Source organism: Triticum urartu, chromosome 3A (genome assembly GCF_056163025.1).
Source record: "Triticum urartu cultivar PI428250 chromosome 3A, HENAU_Tu73, whole genome shotgun sequence".
In the NCBI taxonomy this organism is placed as follows: Eukaryota; Viridiplantae; Streptophyta; class Magnoliopsida; order Poales; family Poaceae; genus Triticum; species Triticum urartu.
In genome coordinates this window covers 1,205,753-1,221,903 of record NC_141875.1, presented here as the reverse complement: position 1 = coordinate 1,221,903, position 16,151 = coordinate 1,205,753, and the positions used below count along the sequence as shown (strand labels likewise).

General features: G+C 45.8%; 1 pseudogene across 1 annotated transcript; it reads right to left on the bottom strand.

Annotated features, from left to right (window-relative positions):
• Window positions 1–5,252: 5,252 nt before the first annotated feature.
• Window positions 5,253–12,582, bottom strand: LOC125542217 (transcription factor bHLH162-like; annotated as a pseudogene). The gene is made up of 5 exons (XR_015617887.1): window positions 12,156–12,582; window positions 10,607–10,999; window positions 9,697–9,756; window positions 9,334–9,382; window positions 5,253–5,522 (listed from the first exon to the last, which is right to left on the bottom strand). The product of XR_015617887.1 is annotated as a transcription factor bHLH162-like (transcript).
• Between the last annotated feature and the right edge of the window lie 3,569 nt (window positions 12,583–16,151).

Here is a 16,151-nt window from a genome sequence, read left to right as displayed (position 1 = left end):
TCGAGACATGTCTCTTGAATAAGGAAAAAAAAGTCTTAGGCAGGGACTATGAACGGAGACATAAGTTGTTAGTCCCTTCTTGCTGCTTTATTGGGCTTATCTTGCAAATCACATCAATCATGGAGGACCTAGTTCAGTGCTAGACTTAACTCCCTTCTTGCTGCTTTATTGGGCTTATCTTGCAAATCACATCAATCATGGAGGACCTAGTTAAGTGCTAGAGAACATATCACTACTAGTAAGGCTGGTCATAGTGGGGAGTAACTTAGAATTGTAACATGCATATGTTACCACTTATGTTACTTCCACTATGGATAGCCTAATGTTACACTCTTAGCCTTCTCGCTTCTTCATGCAATGGTTGATTCTACATTGAGAACAAAATTTTGACATGGTTTAATGTGGACATGGCTATATTTACATATTCCAATAAAGTGAGCCATGCAAATTGTCATCCATTCATGCAATTTGAGGTATGTTACTTTTTCTTTCCAAGCATCCGCCTTCATTCCGCTTTTCTATGCGAACCTAGTTTACCTGATATGCGATCCGACATGGCACGCAAAACATCATCATGAGGCTATGCATTGTGCATGCCCTTAAGAGCGATTGAGTATCGTTATCTTCATGAATGGATGACATCAACTCAGTGCAGTGGGTGGCGGGAAAATTTGCGCAAGCAAGATTAGTCTAGAGAGTAGCGTGGACCGATTAATTGTTGGCCGAAGAAAAAGAGACGACGAGGGAGAGAGACACCCTGCTGCATTCATTCATCGCATGCACGCGTCACGCCGGTGACGCGAGCAAAGCTTACGTAGGCAGGCGCAAACCCCAATGTTGATCGGCTCGCCGCCTCTGATTTCTTCTGGTGGTCAACCGTACCGGTCCATATACGTAGCTAGGAAGCGTGCCAGGTGTCTCTGTGTTTGGGCGTGAGTAGATCGAGCTTGATGCATGCGTGCTGCATGACGTTTGCGTGCATGACGCACGTGCAACAGAGCTTCGTGGAGGAGTCTGGTTGACACTGACACTCTCTCCCTCTCCGTCTTCACATAGTACTACGTATCGCGCCCTCTACATGGAACGATGCACACAGCTATCTTTATTATATTAGTCAATATAGTCTGATAAAATAAATACATTGATCAACTTAAAACCATCTTTCTGATAATCTATGTCGTTACACCTACTAGTTTGATGATATGTGTTGAACCTCACATCAACACACATCATCTAATCTGGTGGCCTCACCAAGCAACCCACGAAGAGCCGAATGTATCAACCAGTCTAACAGTTAGACCCTCAGCGCGCACTCCATACGCATGCTCCAAAATCCGCCGCCGACATCTTTCGTCGTCCCAACTTCTGGAGAGATCAACACATTGACTTTGTCAGGCCCAACTGCCGTCGATGCCACCGCAACACCAGGCTGTGCCACCACCCTACGCACACCTATCAATACACGTACGTCACTGAGATCCTGTTGCGCCACGCTGCCGAGACCCGCCATCGCCAACGCAGTAGATGCCACACCGCACCACATCCTGATCCAAATCGCCGCCAATGTCAACCTAATGGTGTCTACCAGCCAAGTATCTTCCAGGGCGGTCCCTTCAAGAAGGGAACGAAGCCGAAAGCGCCGTCGCCGCCCACCATAGTTAGGGCTTTCACCCGAGAGACACATGACGTGGTGGAGGTAGAGGTAGATCTGACAAATGTCTCCATGCAGAAAAGACGGTGCCCTCGGGCGGCAAGGGATTTCTCCCTATCTGAATATCCACCTCCAGCTTCATCCCCATCGAGTATCGGCAAGTCTCGCGACCCCAATCCATACGGTGGAGCCCACCAAGCAAGGAAAGGAGTGAAGACAACATGATCCAGATCAAGTTCCGCGCAGCCGAGCGAAGCAACGTCGGACGAAGGCTCCACAACCGCCGTCTTTTGGAGCCTCGAGGGCTTGCTCTCTGCTCTCTCTGGAAGCAATGTGGAGGAGAGGGAAGGAAGGAAAGGCCGGCCGCGGCTGGGTTGGTCGCCACCCGAGTCGCTTTGGGCTTCAGATATTTCGGATCGGTGATTTGTTAATTACTACAGACACTCAAATACTATCTCACAACATACCCTATTTGCCTGTGTATGTTGCCCCCACACGCATATAATAATCATACATCTACGTGCAAACTATTAATTCCTATGTAACCTTCCTAACTACTCCCTCCGTCCCATAATGTAAACGCATTTTTAACACGTGTCAAAACGCTCTTACATTATGGGACGGAAACTATATTTCCCCCTGAATTTCACAGTGGTGAGGCCTGTCCTCACCCTATCCAACCAATCCTAACTTCCCACGTTAACTTTTACTAAAACCGTAGAAAAATTTACGTAGATGTAGCATCTCTCCACGCCATATGACTGCCGTGCACATTCGGGCACTAATCCTGGCCTTGGAAAAAAAAATGTGCAATAAACGAATGGCTTACCTTATCACATATCCATGGGCTGCCTCATGGATGCATATGCATGGCTCCAAAGAATAATACAATCGTCCTATTCTTTTTTAGATGCTAGCAAGTGGCCGGACGGACACATATCATGCAGACATGTGTACACAATCTCTAGCTAGGGCCTTGTCTCTCACGTACGAATCCAGCCACAGAGACAGGCGCCCAGCGGATAGATGTGCACATGCATGCAGTCCATATCATTATTAGGCAGGCAGAGCTTTTATACTTTACACAAAAGCACAAAAGCCAGGCACAGCTGTGCAAACAGACACAAGGCTAGCTACCAAAGCAGTATCCATCTACAGCGTATACACTGTGCGCCTAGTGAGGCCCATGCTCCAAATCAAATTGTGTGGTGTGTGGTCCGTCCGGTAGGCATTTGGATCCTTGCCTGTTGGCTGCATATTTGTGTTCAAATGATGATTAAGGTGTTTCAGCAACGGAAAATTATATGTAGAGAGAGAGACAGTTACAAGGAATGTACATAATCATGAGAGCGGCAATTTGGCTTGTCTATACTTCCTCCATTCCACAATGTAGTGCTTCCTTTATCTACGTGCTTCAACTTTGACCGTAAATTTAACTACCAAGACCGATTGCGGCGGGAGCAAAAATTATATGAGTGAATTCGTATTCGAAAGAAGTTTTCAATTATATAATTTTTTTCTCCCGCCGCAGTTGGTCTCGTTGGTTAAATTTAAGATCAAAGTTGGACCTCGGGAAGCGCGGGCGTACTATATTTTGAAATGGAGGGAGTACATTTTTGTTGACACTGTTTTGATTTTCATGCTACCTCAAGAAAGACACCGACCCTAGCTAGGGATGGCCAGGTATCAGCATCGAATTTGCTCCACATGCACGCTTAAATTAGTCAAGTCTCTCTATTTTCCTTTGTGTGAATACACTCCTACTAGTAGTCAAGTCAAGTCTGAAATGTCACCCGACATCTCCATTTATCTTCTTCAGGTAGACTTTCAGTTGTGAACACAAACAAACTTGCAAAGTCATGATTGCTCCATGTCGGTGCTCACTTAATTAGTTCACACGGTATGGTTTTTTTTTTGCTCCACGTGTGTGCTCCATTAGATAAAAACAATTATAGCATAGTAATATCTGCAGTCGTTGTAATACAAATGAAGTGTTTTATATATGTATCTGGAGGCTCGCCAGACGACGCACCAACTCAAAGTCACCATTTCCCATCCTTCAATTTTCTTTCCCCGTTCAAACACTTCGATTGCTTTCAACTTGAAGTGTTTGGCACATTAAGCACACATGCACATGGTTTTTAACATGTTGCATGAACAAAAACATTTGATCAATCGGTGTGTCCATTGTCCCCTCTTCCGGGGTCCGATCCATAGACGTGTGAGTGTGATGCATGACATTGGATGGCCTAAACTGTCTGGAAAGCATGGTCCAGACATTTGCAGACGATTTGGCATGGTGTTGGTGTTGCATGAACCACGCAAGGACCCCTACTAAAATGGAGACATTTCAGCAGAGCATTGTCCAATCATTTGACCCCTTTTTTTGCCACAAGTCAAAAGATATTTTTCTTGCCATGTGGCGCTGACCTTGCAAAAAAAAATTGTCCGCGTGAATGTAAGTTTTTTTCCCACCGCCACGGATTAGATTGAGTTAAAGTTTTGGAAGTCTTTTGAATCGGGTGAATTTTGTTTGAGTCTCAGCAAGGTTTAAAATATCAGGTAGGGGGCTCATATGGTTTTAAATACAACTTTGAACTAAATCAGTGATACTTAATTTGGGATGGAGGGCGTATAAGTTATCGGGTGGTATAATAGACGATATGTACTTAGATCCGGGAACTTTATGGGAATTTTCAAGTAACCTATTCATAAAATGCCCTTCGAACAAAAATAGAACAGATAATAAAATAATACAGAAGCAGAACAAGTATGGTTGTTTTGTGAACATAAAATAATATCTACTAAATTCTTGATGAAACATAAGGATGTACATTATGCATGTATCATACCCCAGCATAAAGTAAAACAAATTATCATATTTTCATCAGCGGTGGTTGCTGTCATGGTGCGCTGGTTCTATGGGGCCTTATCACGAGACTTCCCGACTGTATATTACAACAAGGTTTTCCTAGCTCTGATAAGGAAGGGGCGATGACGGTGGCGCGCCTTAGCCTCACTCCAGTGCTTGTAGTGGTCGCTAGGTGGTCTACAGATCTGGATGTATTTTTTAATTTTAGTGTTGTTTGTACTACCTTGACAGTTGATGAATAGATTGAAAGTTTTCCGCACAAGAAAAATATCATTTTCTAAATAAAATATATACATCCAGGAAAAAAAATCACAGCTGGCTGCCAGGCCCCACAGACAGCTAGCACAAAAGGTAAAGGGCCTTGCCCGTTTAGGCATCTTTATCTTTTTCCTTGGATTCCATGTGTAGGCCATGTGGATGTGGAAGCCGCCATTGGTACAGCTCCATCATTGATCACCTTTTTCTTCTTCAGGTATGTAGACTTGAGTGGTGAACGCAGCCATGCAAAGTCAAAGTCTTCAAGTTCCATGTATTCAACTAATTGGTTCAGACCGGAGAATCACCCATTTGTATGTACACTGTTGCCTGACGTTTGCATTTGATATGAAAAGCCACAAGCATGTCTCTGCTCGTACATACCAATGCGCGCTGCATGGATTTTTCTTTTCTTCATTTGAAACTCCCATATGCTCGGCTTTTCAGTTAATTGCCTTCACAAATCACAATCATTCACTTGCCCCATCGATCAGAGAAGCAGAGGGCGTGCATGCATGCTACTACAGAGAGCACGTTGTCGTTGACGCACTGCACCCTATGCATGGCCGCAACACATGTGCACGTACAGCACGTACAGTTGATCATCTTCTGCTCGTTATCTCCATTCAGATAAGTGTCGGATTCACTGGAGCAAAGCGTAGGGAGTGTGGAGGCCACCACCTATATCGCCATTTGCCAAATACTGCCCTTCAGCCCGTGAAGCAAAGCATTGTACATATGTCCCTGCAATGCAGACAGGCAATTCCGCAGAGCATTGTACATATATGTCCTATCATTTGACTCATTTTTTCATTCACAGGTAAAATGGTAACTTCTTTTCGTTTCTACCAAGCAGAATTTCCCAAATACTCCCTCCGTGCAATAAAACTTGTCTCAAACTTGTCCCTCAAATTGATGTATCCAGCACTAACTTGGTGCTAGATACATCCATTTAAAAAACAATTCTTTTCGGACGAAGGGAGTACCACTCAAGGCTGGCTTAAATGTTAGTCGCACAATCTGAAGACATATATAGCCAAGTTCAACACCGGAGAGGCCACCGTTTGCTCAAACAGTGATGTTGAATTTGTTAAAGTTCTCAAGCAGATATTGGGAACACAGTAATTTCAAAAAAAATCCTATGCACACGCAAGATCTATCATGGTGATGCATAGCAAGGAGAGGGAAAAAGTGTTGTCCACGTACCATCGTAGACCGTAAGCGGAAGCGTTATGACAACGCGGTTGATGTAGTCGTACGTCTTCACGATCCGACCGATCCTAGTACCAAAAGTACAGCACCTCTGCGATCTGCACACGTTCGGCTCGGTGACGTCCCACGAACTCTCGATCCAGCTGTGTGTCGAGGGAGATATTCGTCAGCACCACGGCATGATGACGGTGATGACGAAGCTACTGGCACAGGGCTTCGCCTAAGCACTACGACGATATGACCAAGGTGAATTATCGTGGAAGGGGGCACCGCACACGACTAAGGGATCAATGATCAACTTGTGTGTCTATGGGGTGCCACCCTCCCCCGTATATAAAGGAGTGGAGGAGGGGAGGGCCGAACCTCTCTATGGCGCGCCCCAAGGGGGATTCCTACTCCTAGTAGGAGTAGGTTTCCCCCCTTCCCTAGTTGGAGTAGGAGAAGACGGAAGGGGAAGAGGGAGAGAAGGAAAGAGGGGGGCGCCGCCCCCTCCCTAGTCCAATTCGGACCAGCCCATGGGGGGGGCAGCCACCCCTTGAGGCCCTTCTCTGCTTTCCCGTATGGCCCATTAAGGCCCTTTACTTCCCCGGCGAATTCCCGTAACTCTCCGGTACTCCGAAAAATACCCGAATCACTCGGAACCTTTCCGATGTCCGAATAAAGCCTTCCAATATATCGATCTTTACGTCTCGACCATTTCGAGACTCCTTGTCATGTCCGTGATCTCATCCGGGACTCCGAACAACCTTCGGTACATCAAATCACATAACTCATAATACAAATCGTCATCGAACGTTAAGCGTGCGGACCCTGCAGGTTTGAGATCTATGTAGACATGACCGAGACACATCTCCGGGCAATAACCAATAGCAGAACCTGGATGCTCATATTGGCTCCTACATATTCTACGAAGATTTTTATCGGTTAAACCACATAACAACATACGTTGTTTCCTTTGTCATCGGTATGTTACTTGCCCGAGATTTGATCGTCGATATCATCATACCTAGTTCAATCTCGTTACCGGCAAGTCTCTTTACTCGTTCCGTAATGCATCATTCCGCAACTAACTCATTAGTCACATTGCTTGCAAGGCTTATAATGATGTGCATTACCGAGAGGGCCCAGAGATACATCTCCGACAATCGGAGTGACAAATCCTAATCTCGATCTATGCCAACTCAACAAACATCATCGGAGACAACTGTAGAGCACCTTTATAATCACCAAGTTACGTTGTGACGTTTGATAGCACACAAGGTGTTCCTCCGGTATTCGAGAGTTGCATAATCTCATAGTCATAGGAACATGTATAAGTCATGAAGAAAGCAATAGCAATAAACTAAACGATCATAGTGCTAAGCTAAAGGATGGGTCTTGTCCATCACATCATTCTCTAATGATGTGATCCCATTCATCAAATGACAACACATGTCTATGGCTAGGAAACTTAACCATCTTTGATCAACGAGCTAGTCAAGTAGAGCCATACTAGGGACATTCTGTTTTGTCTATGTACTAATTTTCCGGTTAATACAATTCTAACATGAATAATAAACATTTATCATGTTATAATGAAATATAAATAACAACTTTATTATTGCCTCTAGGGCATATTTTGTTCAGCAGAGACATTATTGGCCCGCGTGCTTCTGAAAAGGGCCAATTTAATTTAGATTTACTCCCTCCTTTTTGGTTTATAGGGCTTATCTTAATTTGTTTGTTTTTTCCAATTTAATGGGCTCATCTCCATCTCATTTTTAGTTAAATCTTTTCATCCAAGAATTAAAAAGAAACACATCAATGCATGTAATGTTCCAACTCATCTAGTGGCCAAGCATGCATGCACTGCAATTAATTCAAATTAGTGCGTGAGTTTAATTGGGGTAGTTTTGTAAAGTACGTGATACACTCCTTCACTCACAAAATGTCTTGGTTGATGAGATTTCAGATTTAAGCGCTATAAATCAGAAAGGAGGGAGTATCAATTATCACGTGCATATATTATCTAATGTAACATTCCATTGTTCAACTGACATGTCGCTACGTGTGTATGTGCGCCATTTTATAACGGATGGGTTGACTTGCTACATATCGATCTACTTGCATTCACACTACTACACTGAAATTGACATCCATATGAGTTGTCGATTCACAATATTTCAGCATAATACAGTATAGCTAGTAGCAATTAATTGAAGATGGAGGAATGTGTCTTGGCTTTCGTGTGACGGAAGTTGGCCAGAGCGACGTTGGTATACCTAGTTGTAACGACATATTTATTGTCGAAGACACTACAAAAATAACCCAACAAAATTTAAACACTGACGTTAAACAAATACTGGAGCTTCATGCTTGACACAAGTTATAAGAAACCAAAGTGGATGCAATTTTTAAGGAAGTGGTGATTCTCAAAAGTGCCGATTAGCTAGCAACCAATCATTTTCACTTGCTTTTTCTTCTTTTTTGAGAAACGTCATTTTCGATTGCTAAATTTCAAAAATGAACAAACGGACGTGTTCCTTCTTGGTGAGCTTTCGGCCCACCACATCAGGCTCTCCCGAATCACCCACTCTCTTGACGTCGAGGAAGAAAGTGAAGTATTGAATGGGTCCAGAACCAAAAGCCATCACATAATAGTATTCAGCACGTTTACATGCATGGATGCAGTAACATCTGCCTCTCACTTTCATCCACCCCTTTCTTTAATATTTGCTCGGTCTTACCGCATATTATACTCCTTTATTTGATACTTTCGTCAACATATTTTCTGACATACTCTTTTGTTTGATACTTTAGTCAACATATATTTGTTTGGCATGACGCCCACATGTCCACATCTTGTACTCCCTCCGTTTCTTTTTACTCCGCATATAAGGTTTGGTCAAAGTCAAACTTTATAAAATTTGACTAACTTTATAGAAAAAAATATTAACATTTACAATACTAAAGTTATATGTTCTGAAAATTTATTTCATCATGCATCTAGTAGTATTGATTTCATAGTGTCATTGTTGATATCTTTTGCTACAAAGCTAGTCAAATTTTACAATGTTTGACTTTGACCAAATCTTATATACAAACTAAAAAGAAACGGAGCGAGTATTTTCTTCTGTTTTGCCAAAGTTTGCTTTCGCCAATGGATACTAATTAACATAACTGTCAATGTCTGACTGTCAAAGTCTGGATGTTGTGGGAACAAAGTTCATTCCCCTAAATAATGAATTTCTTCTTACCCTATATACTGTATATAGCTATCTGAAAAAAACAACACCTGCATGGTATACTCTTTTCTCCCAGATGTGCGATGATTAAATGAAGCAAATAATTAAGCAGCCCGTACCAGTAGAAAGTAAATTACATTCGAGCAAGTTGGTGATATTTTTGGGCATCTGCACCATGTAATCACATAGCCAGAATATCGAGCAATACATGCCTATGATCTTATTCCAAAAATACTCCAGCAACGTACAACAAGATAGGACAGCCCAAAAGTCGGTGTAAATCGCAGAACAGTCAACATTCCTTCCCATACATTGATCATGTTGTGAAAACAACATGAAGAAGATGTTATGTAGCTACTGAAGGGTGTTTCCATCCCATTCTTCTAGCAACTAATAACTAGACATATGTACCATATGCGGGATTTTCTCTTTATATATAGTTATGGGATATATATTTTACACAAATCAGTTTACTATCATACCAATGCTCTCAGTCGTTCAGAAACACTTGAAACATCTATGCCAATTCTCGAGCTGAAAGCCTGCACAAGATAGAGAGAGGAAATTAATTGACGCAACTAATTAACCCATGCTAATTTAATGGAAAAGGTAGATAATAAATTGGATTTATATTTAGATGGAAAGAAGTTCTTAATCATGCAAGTAAAGACATTTTCCAGTCACTGTAGGTTAAATTTAAGACATAAATTCTAGCGGATGGAGATGGAGGAAGAGAAAAGAAATGAGTTAAAAAAATTGTGGCACATGTATATATCTAAGGTCATTTTCAAACTCTTTATCTAGCTTTCCCCAATTTTATATCTTTCTACATAGAGAGGAATCTACGGTTTCATATTTTTCATGTATGTATACATGCATCACTTTCATGTTCCCTTTGTATCTTTCACTTGTATATATACCATTAGTTTACTTCAATATGTGTAGGTACAGTAGAAACAAATGTAAACCCCTCCAATAATATGGACACAGCAAGTAAATAGTTATGGTCAAAATGAATACTCAGACTCATGTGTGCCTTAGACGACCCACAGTGGGAGTAACATGGGTAGTAACATCATACATATCTAGATAAAATAGACGACGTGGCAAGCAATAAATGAAGAAATAGAGGCATGTGGTAACATAGCTAGTTACTAGTAGTATGAGTAACATCACACATATCAAGGGAAGATGAGTCTATAGCCTAATAAATGAAGTGTTGCATGTTATCACATATATGTTACTTTTCACTATAGAGGTAGTAACATAGACTAGTAACATAGGCATGTTACTAGTCTAAGTTACTCCCCATTCTGGCTAGTCTTATACTTTACAACATGGGTTGTATTTTCTTATGCAGATGTGAAAGGCTATACCTATGTATGTACATACCCGGGAGTGTATGGTGTAGAAGATTTTGTGGCCAGCAACGGAGTGATTGGCATTGACGACCTCGGCGCCTTCTTCCTTGAGGATGGTGATCACCTGGTGGAGCATGATCGGCCTCTCTGTGCTGCATACCAGCACCACATCCATGCTCGTATCATCGTGTTGACACACCTCAACCACCGGTGCCGATGCCTCCCAATGTTTCTCTCCTTCTGGTGACCCCGCACCACCACTGGTGGTAGGGGTGGTGGTGGGCGTTGAGGCGCCACTAGCCCCTCTTGCGGCAGCCATTGCTTGTGCAGAGTTCCTCCTATGTTGCAGCTCGTCCACCCTCTCTTTGAGCTTCTTGATGTATGACGCAGCCTCATCCAGGCTGCCTAGCTGGGTCATCGTATCCTAGATACACATTTAAAGTCCAACATTGTTAGAAAAATATGAGAAAAAATATAAAATATATCAAAGGATGTTAATTTGTTTTGCAAAGATAAGTCTCTTATTTTGATAATGGAAGAGCTATATTTCCTCATCTATGCATCCTGAATATGCACATGACCAGACATAATAATCTTCTGAGTTTGAAAATATTATCAAATCATCTCTTGTAAAACTAACAGTGGATTATCTTCATACTTTTTGTTTCTACTTGACAGAGAGTTTGATAAGCTAATGGGTTTACTTTCCCTCTGTCCCATATTAGTTGCCGCTGAAATGGATGTATCTCGATGTATTTCAATGCTAGATACATCTGTTTCACCGACAACTAATATGGGACGGAGCGCGTATTATTAATAGGTAAGAAATATTTATGTGAAGAGTCGCATAAGACCCCGTACGTCCATTTGAGGCACAAAATTAATAAAGCATTATATGTATTCTCTTATATATTTGTGGATATCCAAATTCCGTGCTCAGTTTTTGAGAGATGAACAAAATGATTCTCGCAAGCTTGGAACAAAAACAATTACGCATTTCAAACATGACACTAGCTTGGATATTTCCTGGGATGCCAGAAAAATATATCGAGGTGGGAACTTTAGAAATTTATATGTTTCAATATTACTAGTACTATTTTGTACACCTGCAAGTGAGATCCATAGCATGATTGTACCAGTCGGCTAGCTTCGGTTGTCCATCTTAACGGGAAATGTTTACAAAATAGTTAATAGGTTGTACGTTCCTGCGTCACAGTTCATAAGGAAAGCAACACATGCCAACAAAATTAAATGCCCGGCCGTACGTAGAACTCAATTGCCTTGGCCCGTTGATTACGATATTTCATTCCCCGCAAAAAAAAGAGATTACGATATTTCATGTGATGAGAAGGACTATACTTAATTACTATAGGATCTACTGGATAGTGAATTGGGTAGAGTGAAATAAATGTCCATATATACACACAACAAACCCTCCCGACTAAATGACTTCAGAATAACTAAACGTGTTCATCTTGTTCCTTTTTTTGGGCCAGAGAAGCAGCTAACTAAGTGTCCCATAATTCAGCTAAAAGGGGAACAAATTGTACAACATATGGAGTACTGTTTTGTGGTCTTACAGGGTTGGAGAAGTGTTCTTTTGGGATGAGGGAGGTGAGCTTGGCGCAGAGCGCCTTCATGTGCTGCCTCCTCTCCCTCTCTGCCTCCTTCCTCTCCACTACCCTCGTCGCCGTCGTGCCGCCGCTCGTCCTGCTCCTCTTCCCGCCCCTCGCCGCCTTCGCCTGCATCTCCATCTCGACCGATGGTCGCAATGCAACCAGAATGATGGAGGGGGGGATGGGCGAGGAGGAGTGAGGGTTTATGAATACAAGAAGGCAGCTGCTAGCTAGCTGGAGTGAGTGTTTTGTTTTTCATGGAGCAGCCAGATGGAGGTAGGAGATGAAGAATTCCAAAGGATGATAGGTAGTAGGAGGACTGGAGTGGTGTGGCTTAAATGGGAGGCGGACGGGACAGATGGGTGCTGTGTGTGCGCTCCCAAGGATAATGGCAGGCAGGATGTGGAAAATGTGCCTAAGTAGCTAGATATATGTGTGGACACCGCATACGAACACTCTAGAGTATTAAAATATATGCGCATATATTATAAAATATATGTGGTTGCACTGGTGAGTACACATGCATGCGAGATAGGGGGCATAAAAAAAACTTCCACGGATATTATCACCTTTTGAGGGAAATATCAACGGGTACTTTGATTCACGACCAAAACTTAGTTTACCACCGCACCAAATCGGTGGTGAATTATATTTGGTTGGGCAAGGTTTCCTTTGTAGCAGCTGGGTCCCTTTTTCCATAGATTCGAAAAATGTGGTTGTAGGAGCAACACGAGCAAATAGCCCTTGGCATGGGCCCGATGGCTCGAAAGCCCGATAGACTGGGCGGAAGCTCGAAATGTCTTCGAATATAGTTTTTAAAAATAAATGTATTTATAATGATGTATTTATATATATATATATACCCAAACAATAGTTTTTAATATAAAATATGTCTTAAAATACACTTTTTAAGGGAATGTCTTCAAATACATAATAGTGCATTTTTGTGGCCGGGCTAGGGTTGGGCCCGGATCGTTAGGGCCAGGCTTATCAGGGCCTAGCTCGACAAATTCCTAGGTCTCGCAGCAAAGACCCCTTCATAAGTCGTCATAAGGTTTTTTGATGGTTAAAGCAACAAAAACAAACAGCTCTAGTTGGCGGCCTCCATTTCGTCATTCCGGGTGACGTTGCAATGCTGCTGTCTGCCGCTGTTCCTCTGCCGCCCCTCCTCGGCCTGCCTCCCGCATCATTGCCGCTCGATGCCCCCACATCAGTAGCGCAAGACATCACAACCTCCCCATCCTCGATGCCGCCGGCTTGGGCAACAATGAGGCAAGGTGGACGGCACAAGTGGCGGAGCAAGAGAGGAAGGAGAGGAAAATAATAAAAATAAAAATGTGAGACATCACTGACCTAAGTTGTTGCCGCTGTGTTGCTGCAGTTTACCAGTCGTGAGTAATGATGGGCTGGACCGTGCTGAATGGACATGCAACTAAGCTCGATCTCTATGTTGGCCGCATTAATTCAGTGAGTGCGAGCAAAGCAAGACTATAACAGCATCTCCAGCCGCTCCCCCAACAGGCCCCACTCCCAGGCTTTTTTTGGCACCAGAGGCCTAAAATCGGTCCAGTCGCGCCCACAGGAGCCCGTTATCCGCCGGTTTGGGCCGAAACTGGCGCCGGCGGATCCAGACCGAACCCAGCGCGCTGGGACGCCTGGGGCGCCGGGGAACGCGTTTTTGGTGCGAACAGGGATAGGGCCCGCCGATTCAGCAAGACGCCGCTTCGTTGTCCTCATTGCTCGGTTCCCGCAAGAATCAATGCCAAGGCTGCCGCGCTGTCGTGTCAGTCAGCCTCCATTGATGCCTCACGGGCGGCGCAGTGACCGACGCGCGTCCCGCCTGCTCCCGCCACGCGTCGCCCGGCATGCAGGCTCTCACCGCCCCATTGCGGCTATAAAAGTCGACCTCCCCGCCGATGAACGCCACAGCTGCCACACCCCCTCGCATCACCACACAAAGCAGCATCCTCCCCCCCTTCCCACCGACGAGCAAATGGCTGAGAGGTTTCCAGGTGACGGCGCGGCGGCGAACGGCTTCGGCCGCCGCCATCTACAAGAGCCGGAGGTGCGCCTCCTCTACGAGGCCGAGTATTCGGCGCCCCCGGACATGTGTGTGCCGGGGTCGTGAAAGTTGAGCACCGGCGGCGTCCCAGTGCGACCGGTGCCCGAAGGGGCTGCACGGCGGGCCGAGATCGCCCGCATCCGCTCGTCGTTGACGAAGGAGCAGCGGAACGAGCCGAGTTACGCCGCCGACAGCCACACGCTGTGGACGATGTACTTCGAGCGCCGCCGCGAAGACCAGATCGCCTCCTGCAACGGCATCATCAACGACGACGGGCGGCGCGACTGATGGGGCGTGTGCGGCCGCACCCTCGAGGCCATTCTCGACCGCATTGAGACCGGCAACACACCGCGCCTCGAGTACCCACCGCGGCTGTCGTTCTCTCGCCGCCGTGGCAGTTCCTGGACGCCGCGACGAATGCAGTCGGAGACGTCATCATCCTCGGGCTCCGGCTCGCTCTCCTCCGTCTCGCCGGCACTTCGCCCCGTCAAGCCGGAGCCGGAGGAGACGCCGCTCTGTCGCCGCACCCGCAACGGCGCCCTCATCATCAACGAGAGTGCCCGCCCCTCCCCGCACACCCTCTGCCTGGTCCGGCCGAAGCCCGAGACGGGGCTACTCCCCGTGAAGCCGGAGCACGCGGGCATGGTGGCCCCCGACGACAAGGTCGCCCTCAAGTGGGCGAGGGAGGACTACGCCCGTGAGCAGCTGCTCTGCCAGCACCAGGCATACGCGGAGCTCCAAGCCCGGCGCCGCGGACGCGAGGAGGGTGGCGTCATCGTCCTCGACAGCGACGAGGAGGACGAGCCGGGCCGTCCAACCCCCCACCGCGTGTCGGCGACCCTGGCCAGGGGTGCAGTAGGGACGGCGGCGGCTCCGGCGGGGCATGCGACGACGACGACGACGGCAGCGGCGGCGGCGACTACACCCGTTTCTGCAACAGGCTTCTCGGCATGTAGATGGCGGGCGGTGGCCGCGGCGCAACAGGGCTAGGCGTAGTTTGGCGCTGACTACGGTCATGGCGGACGATGGCGGCGTCTGTGACGTCGTTCCCTTCTCGAGGCATCGTTGTGGCAAGTCGCGGCACCACGCTCGAGATGCTCCGGGGGAAACCCTAGATCTGGGTCTTTCCGGATCGGACGATGACGACATCTTTGATGTCTTAATCCCTCCTGGGGGCATCGTTCTGGAGCAGGTGCTGACTGGAAGGGCACAGAGGCGGAGCGGGGTTTCATCCCCCGCATCGAGGACGGCGGATCTCGGCAGCGTGGCGCAGTGGAGTCTCGGCGTCCGGTGCGGGTGGACGGACTAGCGCAGGAGGACGGCGCTGTCTGGCGTCGTGGTGGCGTCGACGGCAGGCCTAACAAGATCGTTGCGTCAGTTCATGTTCTGAAGATGGATCGGCGGAAGACGGCGGTGACGACACATGAGAGTGCGTCGGACCGGTTTGTACCCCAAACCCAGTATGTGGCTTGGTTGGGGCATCCGGCTTTAGATGTTAGGCTTTGGTGCGAAGTCTGTTTGGTATTAGGCTCGGACTATCGGCACGCCTTCATCAAATGGATATGAATAGCGACAATTATTGCTAAGATGGTGGCTTTAGACTACCTGATGTACTACTTTGTAAGGTCTTTGTGAATAATTAATAAAATGGCTGCATGCATCGCTCACATGCAGAGGCCGGGGATAATCCTCCATTTCTAAAAAAAAGTAGGCGTAGTTTGCATTTTTTTAAACTTTTTACAAATTTCAATGAAATTTCGCTAAGTTTGTGCCAGATCGCCGAGTTTGTCCAAATTTGTATGAAATATCTCCGAGTTCGCGCGATTTTGATGACAACCTGGGGGTGTCGACTGGGAACGAAGTTACCCCCATGCGCTAAGCAAGCGCCGGTTTGTTTC